This window comes from Bombina bombina, chromosome 4 (assembly GCF_027579735.1).
Source record: "Bombina bombina isolate aBomBom1 chromosome 4, aBomBom1.pri, whole genome shotgun sequence".
NCBI classification, from domain to species: domain Eukaryota; kingdom Metazoa; phylum Chordata; class Amphibia; order Anura; family Bombinatoridae; genus Bombina; species Bombina bombina.
This window is the reverse complement of record NC_069502.1, coordinates 851,283,518-851,299,883: the sequence shown is the minus strand read 5'-3', so window position 1 is coordinate 851,299,883 and position 16,366 is coordinate 851,283,518.

Here is a 16,366-nt window from a genome sequence, read left to right as displayed (position 1 = left end):
ACCCCTAATCTGCCGCTCCCGATATCGCCGCCACTATACTAAAGTTATTAACCCCTATTCCCCCGCACCCCAACATCGCCCACACTATAATAAAGATATTAACCCCTATCCCGCCACTCCCCGACATCATCGCCACTAAATAAAGTTATTAAGCCCTGGCCTCCCACATCACTACCACTAAATAAACCTATTAACCCCTAAACCGCCAGCCCCCCTACATCGCAAAACACTAAATTAAACTATTAACCCCTAAACCTAACAACCCCCCTAACTTTAAATTGAAATTACAAGATCCCTATCTTAAAATAAATAAAAACTTACCTGTGAATTAAAAAAAAACTAAGATTAAACTATAAAATAAACTAACATTACTATTATACTAAAATTAAAATAACTATCAATTAAATAAATTAAATTACAAATTAAAAAACCTAACACTACTAAAAAAAAATGTACAATTACAAACAATAAAAAAATACTAAAGTACAAAAAATAACAAACACTAAATTACGAAAAATAAAAAAAACGAAAATTATCCAAAATAAAAACAATTAAATCTAATATAATAGCCCTATCAAAATAAAAAAGCCCCCCCAAAATAGAAAAATAACCAGCCTACAATAAACTACCATTAGCCCTTAAAAGGGCCTTTTGTAGGGCATTGCCCTAAAGAAATCAGCTCTTTTCCCTGTAAAAAAAAAATACAAAGTCCCCCCAACAGTAAAACCCACCACCCAACCAACCTCCCAAAATAAAAAAAAACTAACTCTTAAAAAAACCAAAGCTACCCATTGCCCTGAAAAGGGCATTTGTATGGGCATTCAGCTCTTTTTCATTGCCCTTAAAATGGCATTAAGCTCTTTTAGGAAAGCCCAAAACCCTAATCTAAAAAAAAAAACACCCAAAAAAGTTTAAATAAAACTAACACCCCTGACGATCCACTTACAGTTTTTGAAGTCCGGACATCCTTCTTCATCCAGGCGGTGAAGTCCTCATCCAGGCGGCGAGGTCTTCATCCATCCAGACGGCATCTTCTATCTTCATCCCGGCGGCACGGAGCGGCTCCATCCTGAAGATATCCTTCATACGGTCGCCGCCGTATACTGAATCATCAATGCAAGGGAGCCTTTTCAAAATGTTGTCCCTTGCATTCCTATTGGCTGATTTTATTTTGGAGAGCTACTAAAATCCTATTGGCTGTTCAAATCAGCCAATAGGATGAGAGCTACTGAAATTCTATTGGCTCTTTTGAACAGCCAATAGGATTTCAGAAGCTCTCATCCTATTGGCTGATTTGAATTTGAAGAATCAAATCAGCCAATAGGAATGCAAGGTACGCCATTTCGAAACAACTACCTTGCATTCAACTTCAGCGTACGGCGGTGACCTTATGAAGAGGACACTCCGCGCAGGATGTCTTCCAGGATAGCTCCCTCCACCGGGATGAAGATAGAAGACAACCCCAAGATGGATGAAAGTGTCGCCGCCTGGATGAAGATTTCTCGCCGCCTGAATGAAGATGGATTTCCGAACTTCAGGAACCGCGAGTAGATTTTATGGGATAAGTGTTGGGTTGTTTTTTGTTTGTTTTTTTGGGTGTTTTTTTTTTTTTTTTTTAGATTAGGGCTTTGGGCAATTGTAAAAGAGCTGAATGGGCATTGAAAAAGAGCTGAATGCCCTTTTAAGGGCAATGCCCATACAAAATGCCCCTTACTGTTGGGGGGACTTTGTATTTTTTTTACAGGTTAAAGAGCTGTTTAACTTAGGGCAATGCCCTACAAAAGGCCCTTTTAAGGGCTATTGTTAGTTTATTTTAGGCTAGGGGGTGTTTTTATTTTGGGGGGCTTATTATTTTTATAGGGCTATTAGAGGCTATTAGATTAGGTGTAATTGTTTTTTATTTTTGATAATTTAGTTTATAATTTTTTGTGATATTAGTGTTTTTTATTTTTCTTAATTTTAGTGGGGGGGGTTAATGTTAGATATTTTAATTTTTTTCCTAGGATTTATTTTTTTTTATTTGTAATTTAGGATTTTTAATTGGTAGTTTATTTTTTTTATTAGAATATTAATGTTAGGTTAATTTATAGTTTAATGTCAGGTTTATTTTTATTTCACAGGTTAATTTTTATTTATTTAAATATAGTTATATTGTAATTTTAATTTAAAGTTAGGAGGGTGTTAGGTTTATGTGTTAATAGTTTAATTTAGTGTTTTGCGATGTGGGGGGTGGCGGTTTAGGGGTCAATAGGTTTATTTAGTGGCGGCGATGTGGGAGGCCGGAGTTTTAGGGGTTAATAACTTTATTATAGTGTCGGCGATGTCGGGAAGCTGCGGTTTAGGGGTTAATATATTTAAATAGTGTTGGGTATGAGGGTGGTTGGCAGATTAGGGGTTAATAAATTTATTTAATAGTCGTGATGTGGTAAGGCTGCAGATGAGGGGTTAATAAGTTTTAAATAGTGTTTGCGATGTGGGAGGGTGGCGCTTTAGGTCTTAATAGATAGTTTATTGGTGTTAGTGTACTTTGAATAAAGAGGGTGTCACACCATAAGGGATGACAAAATAAGAGTTTAAGAGTGCACCACCAGCTCCCTTAAGGTACAGGAAATATTAAAACTTAATCCTTTATTAAAAGATTTTAAAAATGGTAGATACCTCGGTTCTAAGAACCTACACACAAATGAACACCAAAAGACACACACACTGAAAAACCTGTACTAGTACGCTCCAAAAAAGAAAAGTAGGCTTACAACTATACCCCTGGTATTCCTGGCCGATAACTGGTTACGTCTGCATCAGTTGGGGGCATGCAGGCAGGTTTAACAAAAAAAGAGAAAAGAAAAAAAATGGATTGCTACGCATTTCGGCCCTTTGTCAAGCATATATGTTCAAAGAATTTTGAAAAATTGCTAACGACGGAGCCGGAAATGTAAAAACCAAGGAGACCCACTCAGCGCCCTAGCATCCGTTCCCGCCCTATTTCCCATTGCTCAGGTTGCAAACTACCGGAATGAAGACTTAAGAGCTATCAATTTCCTCTTGGCTGGCTATTGTTTTCATTGTTTGCTATGTCATGTGATTGTTAATGGCCAATCCCAGTGTCGCCTACATGGATGTTTTATCCTTATAGCAGAAGTGCAATAATTGTGTATTTTCATGGCTACCTGATTGAGGACTATATAAAAAGTACAAAGTCCCAGCACATGACTATGATTAACCAATTACATCAGTGCAAACTGTTGCCAGAGTGAGCACTGTCTGAGGATACGGGCGTCATGACTGGCGCCCCAGAAATTCGCAAACATGTTCATAATTCGCATCCGTGTGCCGCAAATAAACTGCACGTTCAAACTATGAAAGTGTTTGCAATTTCGGAAAGGACCCTCTTCTACTGGAGCCCACAGAGGAATATGGGTGCAATCTATTGCTCCCAAAACATTTGGCATTTCAGCTATTCCATAGAATTCCCTCTTGAGGCGTTTCCAATCGTCCTACAAAAAGCCTACAAATTATTGTCATGGAGTTCAGAAATCTTTCAAAAACCACAGATAAGGTGCCTTGGGACATACCGGACAAGTACCCCTCCGCAGATTGAAAGCTTCCGGACGCCAGGACATGTATACAGCAAAATATCTTGGACATGCCAGGGATTGCAGTGCGCATACGTCTGCGTGGCTCCAGATAAGGCTTTAGTACATCATAAAGGCTCAATAGCTGCTGTCTATTGAGTGGATACTTATCAAAAACCGCGGCATCCCTCATGTTATACAAGGAGAGCCTCACCCTGTGAACAGGAGGAGCCCTAATTCTCAGGCATTCCACATGCTCCTCTTTGAGGCGCTGGGCACGCCTGAGTCTGTTGTACATAACTTGTCCAACAGCACCAACAAAATCTAACACAATCTAACTGGGGGTTGTCCAGCACAAATTAAATAGCAGAGCAAACACAAAATGAGTAACAAGGTATGCAAACACACAAAAGCAGTCATAAGGGATGTATTGGCCATGGTGTTTGGGTGATTTATAGTGCAAAATTTCCAATGGTAGCGTGTTCGTAATGATTGCCGATTGTATACACTTGATTGTATCTGAGTGGCACAAATTCTTTCAAAGTAAACAATAAATCGTAATGTGAAAGTGTTAAAGTGTAAAATATAACATATACAGTTTATCTTCGTAATGTTTGTTCATATGTGTAACAAATAAACGTGATATTATATTACAAAACACAAGTCCACGCTCAAATGATTGAAAGTGCATATTTGTCTATAATGTGTGCATAGACATGGCATAGAATCTGATTGGGCAATGTTGCTGCTATATTGTTGAAAAATGATAAAGTATGCCTGGCATATATAAGTGATTGGCGATATTTTAATATTTTACGTGTACCATTGAAATCACAATAATAATGAAGATCTTCCAAACCTCTCGTCTACGTATATATGTAATATTGAGTGAGAAACTGATTAAAGAGGCAGTAAAGTCCTGATCCGTCCTGATCTACGGCATCATTTCTTGAGAGCAAAAACTCTGCATCCAAGGATGCCTCTCTATAGCATGGGGATCAAGTGGATCGCATAGGAAACCTGCTGAGCGGCATCTATCTTTTACAGTGTCACTCTTGTCAGCGGCCATTCTAGAATGCCCAGATCCTACCAAGCAGAGTGATATTGGATCGGCAGCTGCTACTGCAGCACTAACTAGATCATACACTAGGAGCAAACTACAAGCTAACAACCTCTACTATAACTTTGATTGAGCTGCACTTGAGAATAAGGCTGTCTGAGGCCCTTCATCAGACCACTGTAAATATCGACAGCTGCAAACATACCACTGAGCTGCCCATCCCTTCAACATGGCGGAGGCAAACTGCTCAATGATTCAAGCGCTTCTTAGAAACCTAGATCTGCAGATGAGTAGCAGCTTTGATGAGCTCAGGCACTTAATCAGTTCCCAATCCTCGGCGGAAGACACAGGTAAACCCAAGATGGCGAACAGCGGAGAGGAGGCCAGGCAACATGAACCGCGCCAAGCAGAGGAATACAACTTGTCCTACGCAGTAGATTGAGGTGCAACCCAACCATTACTGTCTCAAGTGATATGGGCAAAGCCGAAGCTTATCCCATCTACATGGAAATACGACGGTAACTCTATCATGCCTAGACCTGCTGTCACTACACGGGAGAATGGTCCGCAGTCAAAACCCTTCGTCCAGTTCCGACCTATGCAGAAGGTGAGAGGGAGTTTCTGGCGAAGCATTGGAAGGCATAAGGACTGACTATACATACAGTATGGGTCATCCACTTGCTCAGGCTCTTACCGCTGGTATAATTCTCCCGGTTTGAGGAGGCTCTTTTCTAACTTAATTCTCCTGTCCCTGAACTGTGTGGCTGGAACTCATCGATTACAGAGAAGTGGTGTAGGATAGCGCTGCTATTACAGATGTTATTACACTACGGGGTATCCAGTTACCTATCCGCTATTTATCTTTGTGTCCTGATTCCCCATAGACGCTGTGCAGTTTTATACTTACCTCTTATAGAAGCTTACCACTAACATATGCCTACCTTATATAGGTTTCCTCTTACTAGTGTGACGTTATACACTCCTATACCTCATCTGATTATATTATTGACTTGTGTTTTTCAGTTGTCCCCACAGTTAAGATATGATTCATTATATAATGCTACTGAAGCCACTGTTTTGGTTAGTGCATATATGGGTTGGAACATTAATCTAGGAGATTGTCATCCAACTATGGGGCAAAATATGAGAACCCGAATGAGATACTTGTTCAACGATCTGGATTTGCCCTAATGTGAGGAATTAGTAGCCTAAACTATTTGGTATCATATTCAGCGCCTACAACCCTCACAAAAATTGATAACCTGACTAAAATGTTTAATAAAATGTTTAATAGGGGTTGTCTTTGTTCTTATTGCAGTTGATTCATATCCACATTGCTGACAATATGACTCCATTAATTTTTTATACTGATGGGGTCATCCTGACTACCAGTCCACTCCAGCACTTTCTTCAGCTAAGCCCTAGATTGTGATCTGATATGTTATTGGGGGGGGGTTTTAAGTTATAAGCCCCAGACGTTCAAAACAGAAGTTAAACTGAACACAGCTTGTAATTTTATAATAGCAGGATGCACCCTCACACATTTTATAGTAAACTCTTTGCTATTATTCTTTTAGCTTACGCTCCTATTACTAAGTATACGGCTAGATTTAGAGTTTGGTGTTAGCCGTCAAAAGCAGCATTAAGGGGTCCTGACACTGCTTTTTACCGCCTGCTGGTATTTAGAGTCAGGCAGGAAAGGTTCTACCGCTCATTTTCTTTCCACGACTCCAGGCTACCGTAGATCCCCTTACGTCAATTGCGTATCCTATCTTTTCAATGGGATTTGCCTAACGCTGGTATTTGGAGTCTTGGAAGAAGTGAACAGTAGAGCCTCTACCGACAAGTTTCCTACCGCCAAAAAAAGTCAGTAGTTAAGAGCTTTATGGGCTAACGCCGGAACATAAAGCTCTTAACTACTGTGCTATAAAGTACACTAACACCCATAAACTACCTATGAACCCCTAAACCGAGGCCCCCCCCACATCACAAACCCTATAATGCATTTTTTAAACCCCTAATCTGCCGCTCCGGACACCGCCGCAACCTACATTATCCCTATGAGCCCCTAACATCGCCGACACCTATATTATATTTATTACCCCCTAATCTGCCTCCCCCAATGACGCCGCCACCTACCTACACTTATTAACCCGTAATCTGCCGACCGGACCTCGCCGCCACTATAATAAATGTATTAACCCCTAAACCGCCGCACTCCCGCCTCGCAAACACTATAATAAATGGTATTAACCCCTAATCTGCCCTCCCTAACATCGCCGCCACCTACCTGCAATTATTAACCCCTAATCTGCCGTCACCCCACCGTCATCGATACTATAATAAAGTTATTAACCCCTAAACCTAAGTCTAACCCTAACACCCCCCTAAATTAAATATAATTTAAATTAATCTAAATAACCTTTACTAATCACTTCAAAAATATTATGCAAAGTACACTTAAACTCATACAAACACTGTACAATAAATTAATTTTTAATAACATTTAAAAAAAAAAGCATAACGGATCAAAGATACGTGATCTCGGGTGTTAGAAAAAAAATGCACACAAACCCATTTTACATTGACTCACATAGACATACATGAACATACACTCAGCTATAGATGTGTACAAATATCATCACATATATATATAATTCGCTACATAAAAACAATATACAGCAGATTACGTACACAAAACATATTTTAATTATGAAATTATAACGATTTCATGTACTTTTTTTGGATGCCATCTTGGATGACGTCCCTTAAAGGAACCTTCATTCGTCGTTAGTCCGTCGGTTGAAGAGGATGGCTCCGCGTCGGCTGGATGGAAGATGGCTCTGCTCCAGATGAATGAAGATAGAAGACGCCGCTTTGATGAATACTTCTACCGGATGGAGGACCTCTTCTTGCACCGCTTGGATGAAGACTTCTACCGGATGGAGGACCTCTTTTTACTCCGCTTGGATGAAGACTTCTACCGGATGGATGATATCTTCTTGCTCCGCTTGGATGAAGAATTCGGCTCGGCTGGGTGAAGATGACTCAAGGTAGGGAGATCTTAGATTAGGTGTAATTAGTTTAAACTTCTTGTAAAAAAAAATTTATTTTCTGTAATTTAGTTGTTTTTTTTTTTTATTATAGATTAGTTTATTTAATTGTATTTTAGTTTAGCTAATTGTAGTTAATTTATTTAATTAATTTATTGATAGTGTAGTGTTAGGTGTATTTGTAACTTAGGTTAGGATTTATTTTACAGGTAATTTTGTAATTATTTTAACTAGGTAGCTATTAAATAGTTAATAACTATTTAATAGCTATTGTACCTAGTTAAAATAAATACAAAGTTGCCTGTAAAATAAATATAAATCCTAAAATAGCTACAATGTAACTCATAGTTATATTGTAGCTATATTAGGGTTTATTTTATAGGTAAGTATTTAGTTTTAAATAGGAATAATTTATTTAATGATAGTACATGTATTTAGATTAATTTAAATTATATTTAATTTAGGGGGGTGTTAGGGTTAGACTTAGGTTTAGGGGTTAATAACTTTATTATAGTAGGGGCGATGGTGGGGGCGGCAGATTAGGGGTTAATAATTGTAGGTATGTGGCGGCGATGTTAGGGAGGGCAGATTAGGGGTTGATACAATTTATTATAGTGTTTGCGAGGCGGGAGTTCGGCGGTTTAGGGGTTAATACATTTATTATAGTGGCGGCGAGGTCCGGTCGGCAGATTAGGGGTTAATAAGTGTAGGTAAGTGGCGGCGACGTTGTGGGGGGGGGGCAGATCAGGGGGTAATAAATATAGGTGTCGGCGATGTTAGGGACAGCAGATTAGGGGTTCATAGGGATAATGTAGGTTGCGGCGGTGTCAGGAGCGGCAGATTAGGGGTTAATAATAAAATGCAGGTGTCAGCGATAGCGGGGGTGGCAGATTAGGGGTTAATAAGTGTAAGGTTAGGGGTGTTTAGACTCAGGGTTCATGTTAGGGTGTTAGGTGTAGACTTAGAGAGTGTTTCCTCATAGGAAACAATGGGGCTGCGTTAGGAGCTGAACGCTGCTTTTTTGCAGGTGTTAGTTTTTTTTTCAGCCAGCTCAGCCCCATTGTTTCCTATGGGGATATCGTGCACAATCACGTTTTTCCAGCTTACCACTACCGTAGGCAACGCTGGTATTGAGAGTTGATGTGGAGCTAAATTATGATCAACGCTCCCTTTTCTGAGGCTAACGCAGCCATTCAGACAACTCTAAATACCAGCGTTGTCTTAAGGGTGCGCTGGGAAAAAAAGCAGCGTTAGCACCGCGGGTCTTTACCGACAAAACTCTAAATCTAGACGTTAGTCTTTGACCGGTTGTGATCCTCATATCTGTACTACAGTTCAAGAGTGACTAACTCAATTGCTATTTTTCCTTTGCTATATTGATACCTAGGGGAGAATCTCACACTAAATATTATGCTTTTTTCATTTTAAAGTTACAAACCAAAAGGCACAATATTAACATCGTTATCCCATTTTTCACCATTTCATCATAGATATAAAATGTGACAGGATCCCTGTTTCCCGCATCACATATTACATATGTATATGTACACTCAACGTTTAGATATAGTTCCTGTCTGATTTCCTGCTATAGATAGTCCTAGTCCAGTTACATTATTGAGAGCTGAGATACGGAGCGATGAGGTATGTGCTACCTCTGCAATGTATATGAATATCATTGATACTTGAACTTTACCTTAAATGTAAACGTTAACCTGTTCTATTATGTTTTTAGGCTTATGTATCATTGTTAACCTGCTCTGTTTAACCCGCATATGAAGGCTAATTTTACTCCTGATAGGCTATCTTCTCTTTATGTATATTTGCACTTAGAGATAGATCTACAATATAATGAGGTCTACAATAGTTCCAGCCCTCTGTGCTAGGGTCTTTTAGCTTTAAGTATAATATCAGTGTGCTGTCTGGTACATTAGGTTTCAGAGCTACCCTACAACACACCCATGCAACCACTCACCCTTCTCCTTTTACCATCTAGGGGCCCTTATCTACTTGAAGAGGGACTGAGAGATACTAACTGATTTTTCCCATATATACATCCACCCATAATTACTCTCTGCTCTCTCTCCCCCCCTTTCCCATCGGCCCTTGTTGCCTACGGTTCATATCCCACGTCCCTTCTACCTAACTTGCTCAGAATAGAGCACCCTCCCCAGGAGAGAGACAGGACACTGGTGACTCTTACGACCTTTCAATAAGCCATTACAACTAGGTAGCTGTCTCACTTATACAATGTTGGGTTAGTTATGTCATTGTGTCATTACTTCTGTTTTCCCTGGTTAGTTAGCAACGTATTACTGATATGATTAATATACCACTGGCCAGTATCACTAACGAGGCACGGAAGGATTTCTTGTATACTATTACATCATACTTTGTGCCCTCATCTCCTGGCATGAGTTACTGGTGAGCTACATATACAACAATCTAACACTGCAGACCATCTATTTGAATTTTTATCTTGTCCGCCAGATGTAATGTTTGTCATTGTTTTAAGCTTTCATACAGTATATATGTCTCTGCCAAAAAAATCTCTGGATGTTTATAATGCTTAGCTTACACCCCCTATACTTACCTAGAGGCAGTCTAGTTTTATTTCAAAGTTCTATTACTATTGTTGTGACTGGGTATTATGTTTGAGGATTGGTATTAAGTGGTATATTTTTCATTACTATTCTATGCTAGCTCATGACCTGATTGAGCACCTAGACTAGGTTATATATCGTGCAATACTAAGCTACACAACAGATAGTCTTTATACCCTGCCATAGACACCTACCATTAAATAGTACTATACCTCTATGTCTGCCATCTAAGCTTTTCCTACTCCCCTAGCTCATTTTCTGCTCTATTATAGAAAACTCCACCCCCCTCCTTCCCCTTATTATCCCCTATATTATGAGCGGCTCTCGCCCACTGACTTCTTTCCCCCCCTTACATTATGGTCTATTTAATATAATTATAAAGCCCAAAAGTGGCTACTCACCTGACTACCATATATTTCTCAGTTTTCGCGACCATTTGGCCCAAAAGCGGCAACCCAATTAGTCAGCCAACTAAGCTACACTATTATAAAATAGAGGTTTAAGAAGCCTATTTATAGATATACATTGTTGTGTCTTTTTCTTTTTTTTCCTTATAAATGTTAATGTATCTTAAACAATGCTATATATATCCTTGATGTTACAAGGCAATCATTGCATGTTGTTTATATCGAAAAACCTCAATAAAAAAACTATTAAAAAAAAAAGATAAATGTATGTTTTGTTGTTGTGTGATGTGTGTTATGTACAGATATGTATGTATTGTGATTCTCTCCCACATATGTTAATTTATATAAAGCAGTATAGCATTGTTGTTCCTTCCAAAAAAGCGAGAACAAAAAAGAAATTCCTAATGGTATATTATGTTTAAATCCTGATCTTAAAGGGACACTAAAGCCATAATTTATCTTTCATGATTCAGACAGAGAATACAATTTTAAACAACATTCCAATGTACTTCTATTATCTAAATAGCTTAATTGTTTATATATCCTTTGTTGAAGAAATAGCAATGCACATGGGTGAGCCCATCACAGAAGGCATCTATGTGCAGCCACCAATTATCATCTACTGAGCCTAACTAGATATGCTGTTCATCAAAGGATATGAAGAGAATAAATCAAATGATATACATAAATGAGAAAACTGTTTAAAATTGCCTACTCTTTCTGAATCATGAAATCTAAAAATGGTGTTTTATGTCCCTTTAAATATGTGTTAATTCTTGAAAATGATTTCCTATTGATGCTACAATTGATTGTGATTTATACTTGATGTAATGTAATTTCCTAAATGATTTTGACCTTGTACTGATGTTCACACATGTAAAATGCATAACTACAGTGCCAAATAGTATATTTTGTGATCTATTTGTCATTGCCGGACCTACGCAAGAATTAATGAATTAGTGCACCGTATTATGAGGTTAAAAAGACAAAATTATTGCGTGCATTACTTAAAGAGGCGGATCGCGTGCACTAGCACATATTTCCCATAGAAGTCAATGGAGGAGAGAAATTGAAAGAAAAAAACCTTCCAACACTCCTGATGAGCGCAAAGTGAGTGATGTCATGTCATTCTGTAAAAAAGTACATGAAATCGTGATAATTTCATAATTAAAATATTTTTTGTGTACGTAATCTGCTGTATATTGTTTTTATGTAGCGAATTATATATATATATATATATATATATATGTGATGATATTTGTACAGATCTATAGTTGAGTGTATGTTCATGTATGTCTATGTGAGTCAATGTAAAATGGGTTTGTGTGCATTTTTTTTCTAACACCCAAGATCTCGTATCTTTGATCCGTTATACTTTTTTTTTTTTTAAATGTTAGTAAAAATGAATTTATTGTACAGTGTTTGTATGAGTTTAAGTGTACTTTGCATAATATTTTTGAAGTGATTAGTAAAGGTTTTTGGTTTCGATATATCAATAACTACTGGTCTTAGATAGCGTTATGGATTTGAGCGTAGATGGGGATTTATGTTGTGTTATGGAGGTTTTTTCAAACTTGGAATGGCTGCGTTGTGGAAATTGATGCGTTATGGGCCATAATGCTACAATTTGAGTCATAACGCACAACTCGTAATCTAGCTGAATGTAAACACAGCCAGCAGAAGAAATTACACTCACAGTGGGAGATAAGAAAGGATACAACAGAAAGTGAGGGGGTGCTCTGTAATGCTATATATAAGGATGGCAATAGCAATATAATGATATATGAATAAACAGATGACATATAAACAAAAGATATATGCTCTATGACAGAAAGATCAAAAGATATATGCTCTATGTCAAAAAATCAAACCATATAGTCTGATAGAATCGAATCATGGAAGTCCCAAAAGAAGTCCCAATTGTAATAAAGGACTATGTAGATGATGCAACTATGCTTGTGGAATAGCTGCTCTCCTCCACACAGACGTATCTGGGTGTAGCTAAGAAAAAACAAGACAGAGGGGCGCCTCATGTGTGCATCAGCATATCAATTGATGAATGGAACAAAATTCAAGCCAAATGGATACTCACATTTAGTTCAAGTACACTTATGTACTCGTAGAAGCAGGCTGGTAACGTGGGGTGTACCAGCTAACCCCCTTCAGGAGTAAGGTGGATGATGCAGGTACAAATCAAACCCACTCGTGTGCAGGTTATATATTTTAACCGTTCTAACAACTATTAACGCTATAAGTTACAAGATGACTAAATGCATCTCACTATGTGATGGAATGGGGTGTGAATGAGACACGACTACTGTAAATACATTCTAGTCTATTCTATCAGAGAGTGAATCTCCTTTGAGATTGTGTGCTATAAAATGGAATGTTCATATAGTGACTAGGTGACCCCCTATGTAATGTCTGTGTGCTGTATTGCCAGATAATGGCCAATTAATTACTAATATTAGATATAGAAGGGATATAATCTAAACCATTCATACAAGTATTAAAACTATTAATGTTAGGAAGATTAAATATATCTAACTAACTAACTAATGTACACAAAATAAACTAATGTCGATGCATTCTAGTGTATTCTATCAGTGTGTAAATCTCCTCTGAGATTGTGTGCTACAAACTGGTGTAATGATTATGACTATTACATCACCCAAGTGATACATTGCCTAATTGTGGCTATTATATAAACAAATAAATTACTTTAAAAATAAATGAGGGATACAGTGAACAACTTATTCTATATTATAAAACAAATGAAATGATAATTAATAGGATCACACAAGGCTGGTATAAATGTGCTGGCTAATGAATGACAAGCATGCTGGATATCTGCACGCTGACAACACTGGTATATGTGATAAGGGACAACTCCTCCCTCATATTGATATCAAAGACTAGAGGCCTCACATCAAAATATCAAAAGGCAGCTAGATCAAGTACCTCATTTAATCAAGAGGGAAAAGGGACTGGAAACGATAAATCCAGTATGTTTCCCTCTGGCGTAAACGAGTGTTTCTATTATACCTATTAGAACCTGGTATGCCCTCTAATGGGGTGATCACAAAGGTATTTCGTTTATTGTGCTGTAATGCCCTGTGTCTAGATACACTGTTTAAATGAGCCAATTTTCAAATTCCTATTATGCTCACTCCATCTTGTGCGTACCTTTATACATATATGACCTAAGTATTGTACTCCACATTCACATGTAAGTACATAAATGACATAGTCAGAACTACAATCTATGTTTGTTTTAATGTAAAAAAATTCTCCAGTAGTGTAACTTTTAATAGAATTACTACCATGAGTCAACGATTTGCACATGTGACACCTCTTTTTGTTACATCTAAACACCCCCCGGTTTCTTTTTCTTTTTTTATCACCCTAGTTGATGATATATTGTGTATATTTTTTTTGGAGACAACTACTTTGCTAGGGGCAAGTTTTTGTTTCAAGGTTGGAGCACACCTAAAAACCATTCTTGGGTTTTGTTCAAGGATTCCTTTAAGATAAGGATCCTTAAGTATAATAGGCCAATATTTGTTTAATATTATATAATATTATAATTTTATGCTCCGAATTAAACTGGGTAATGAACGCACACCAAGTGGGTTTGATTTGTACCTGCATCATCCACCTTACTCTTGGAGAGGGTTAGCTGGTACACCCCAAGTTACCAGCCTGCTTCTATTAGTACATAAGTGTACTTGAACTAAATGTGAGTACCCATTCGGCTTGAATTTTGTTCCATTCATCATTAATATGCTGATGCACACATTAGCCGCCCCTCTGTCTTTTGTTTTTTCTTAGCTACACTGTCTGTGTGGAGAGCAGCCATTCCATTCCACAAGCATAGTTGGATCATCTACATAGTCCTATATTCCAATTGTGACTTATTTTGGGACTTCCATGATTCGATTCCATCAGACTATATGGTTTGATTTTTTGCCATAGAGCAAATATCTTTTGATCTTTCTGTCATAGAGCATATATCTTTTGTTTATATGTCATCTGTTTATTCATATATCATTATATTGCTCTTGCCATTCTTATATATAGCATTACAGAGTGCCCCCTCACTTTCTGTTGTATTGTGGTATTGCATTGTCCTTTTGCATAGACGGTGGCAGTACGTTTCTATATATCTGAACATATAACTCTACCATGTTGTCTGCTTCAGAAAGATTCTCTAGGAGGCTATTACATAATCCCACTAATCAGGAACCTGAGTGGCAAAATCAATTGTAAGCCTATTTTCTAGTTTAGAGGATCTGATTAAATCTGAACACAGACACTAGTGGGATTTAGATACTCTCAAAAAATATAAAGAGAAAAACCAAATACCTAATTCTGTTCCATTCATCATTAATATGCTGATGCACACATGAGCCGCCCCTCTGTCTTTTGTTTTTTCTTAGCTACACTGTCTGTGTGGAGGAGAGCAGCCATTCCATTCTATTCCCCAAGCATAGTTGGATCATCTACATAGTCCTATATTCCAATTGGGACTTCTTTTGGGACTTCCATGATTCGATTCTATCAGACTATATGGTTTGATTCTTTGCCATAGAGCATATATCTTTTGATCTTTCTGTCATAAAGCATATATCTTTTGTTTATTCATATATCATTATATTGCTCTTGCCATTCTTATATATAGCATTACAGAGCGCCCCTCACTTTCTGTTGTATTGTGGTATTGCATTGTCCTTTTACATAGAGGGTGGCAGCACGTTCTATATATCTGAACATATAACTCTACCATGTTGTCTGCTTCAGAAAGATTCTCTAGGAGGCTATTACATAATCCCACTAATCAGGACCCTGAGGGCCAAGTAGTGGCAAAATCAATGGTAAGCCTATTTTTTAGTTTAGAGGATCTGATTAAATCTGAAAACAGACACTGGTGGGATTTAGATACTCTCAAAAATATAAAGAGAAAAAACAGATACCTAGAGGTTTGAGAGTTTTAAAAAATTGTTCCTTTAAAAATAGTGATAAATTACTAGAAAAATAATTATTTATTTTGGAAGATTGTTCTTTGAAATTGATAGATCTGTTGATTACACATAGACAGCATTTGGTTGACAAAATAGCTGTAGAAATTGAAAAAACACAGCAAGAATTAAGCAATTTCATAGAACATGAGGACTATCAGAGGTTGAATAGTGCCACAATTAAAGCTACGGATAGCTTCCAAAAAGAAATCATAGATAAGAAAAATTCTAAAATAGCTAGAGATGAAGAAGATTATGCTAATGGAAAGGATTACACTTATAACAAGAAACCTATTAGTGAAACAAAAGATAACCCCGAAAACAAATGGGTCACAATACCACCACGCAATAGGAGATTCACTAATAAAAACAATAGGCAGACATACACAACAGTTAATCATTATAACAACACATCTCAGCACAAAACTGAATACTATCCGAATTGGAAACAAACTAGAAACACCAACCAGTACCAACATAACACACCAGCTAATAGTAATTGGAGGTCTAGAAATAATGGTCCGCATCAAGAACATTGGGGCACTATTAGAGATAATCCTGGTTGGGGGTCCAACGATCGCCATTATGAGAATGTAAACCATGGTACAGTTCATGAAAACCATAATAAACCATCATCCCATAATTAAGAGGATAAT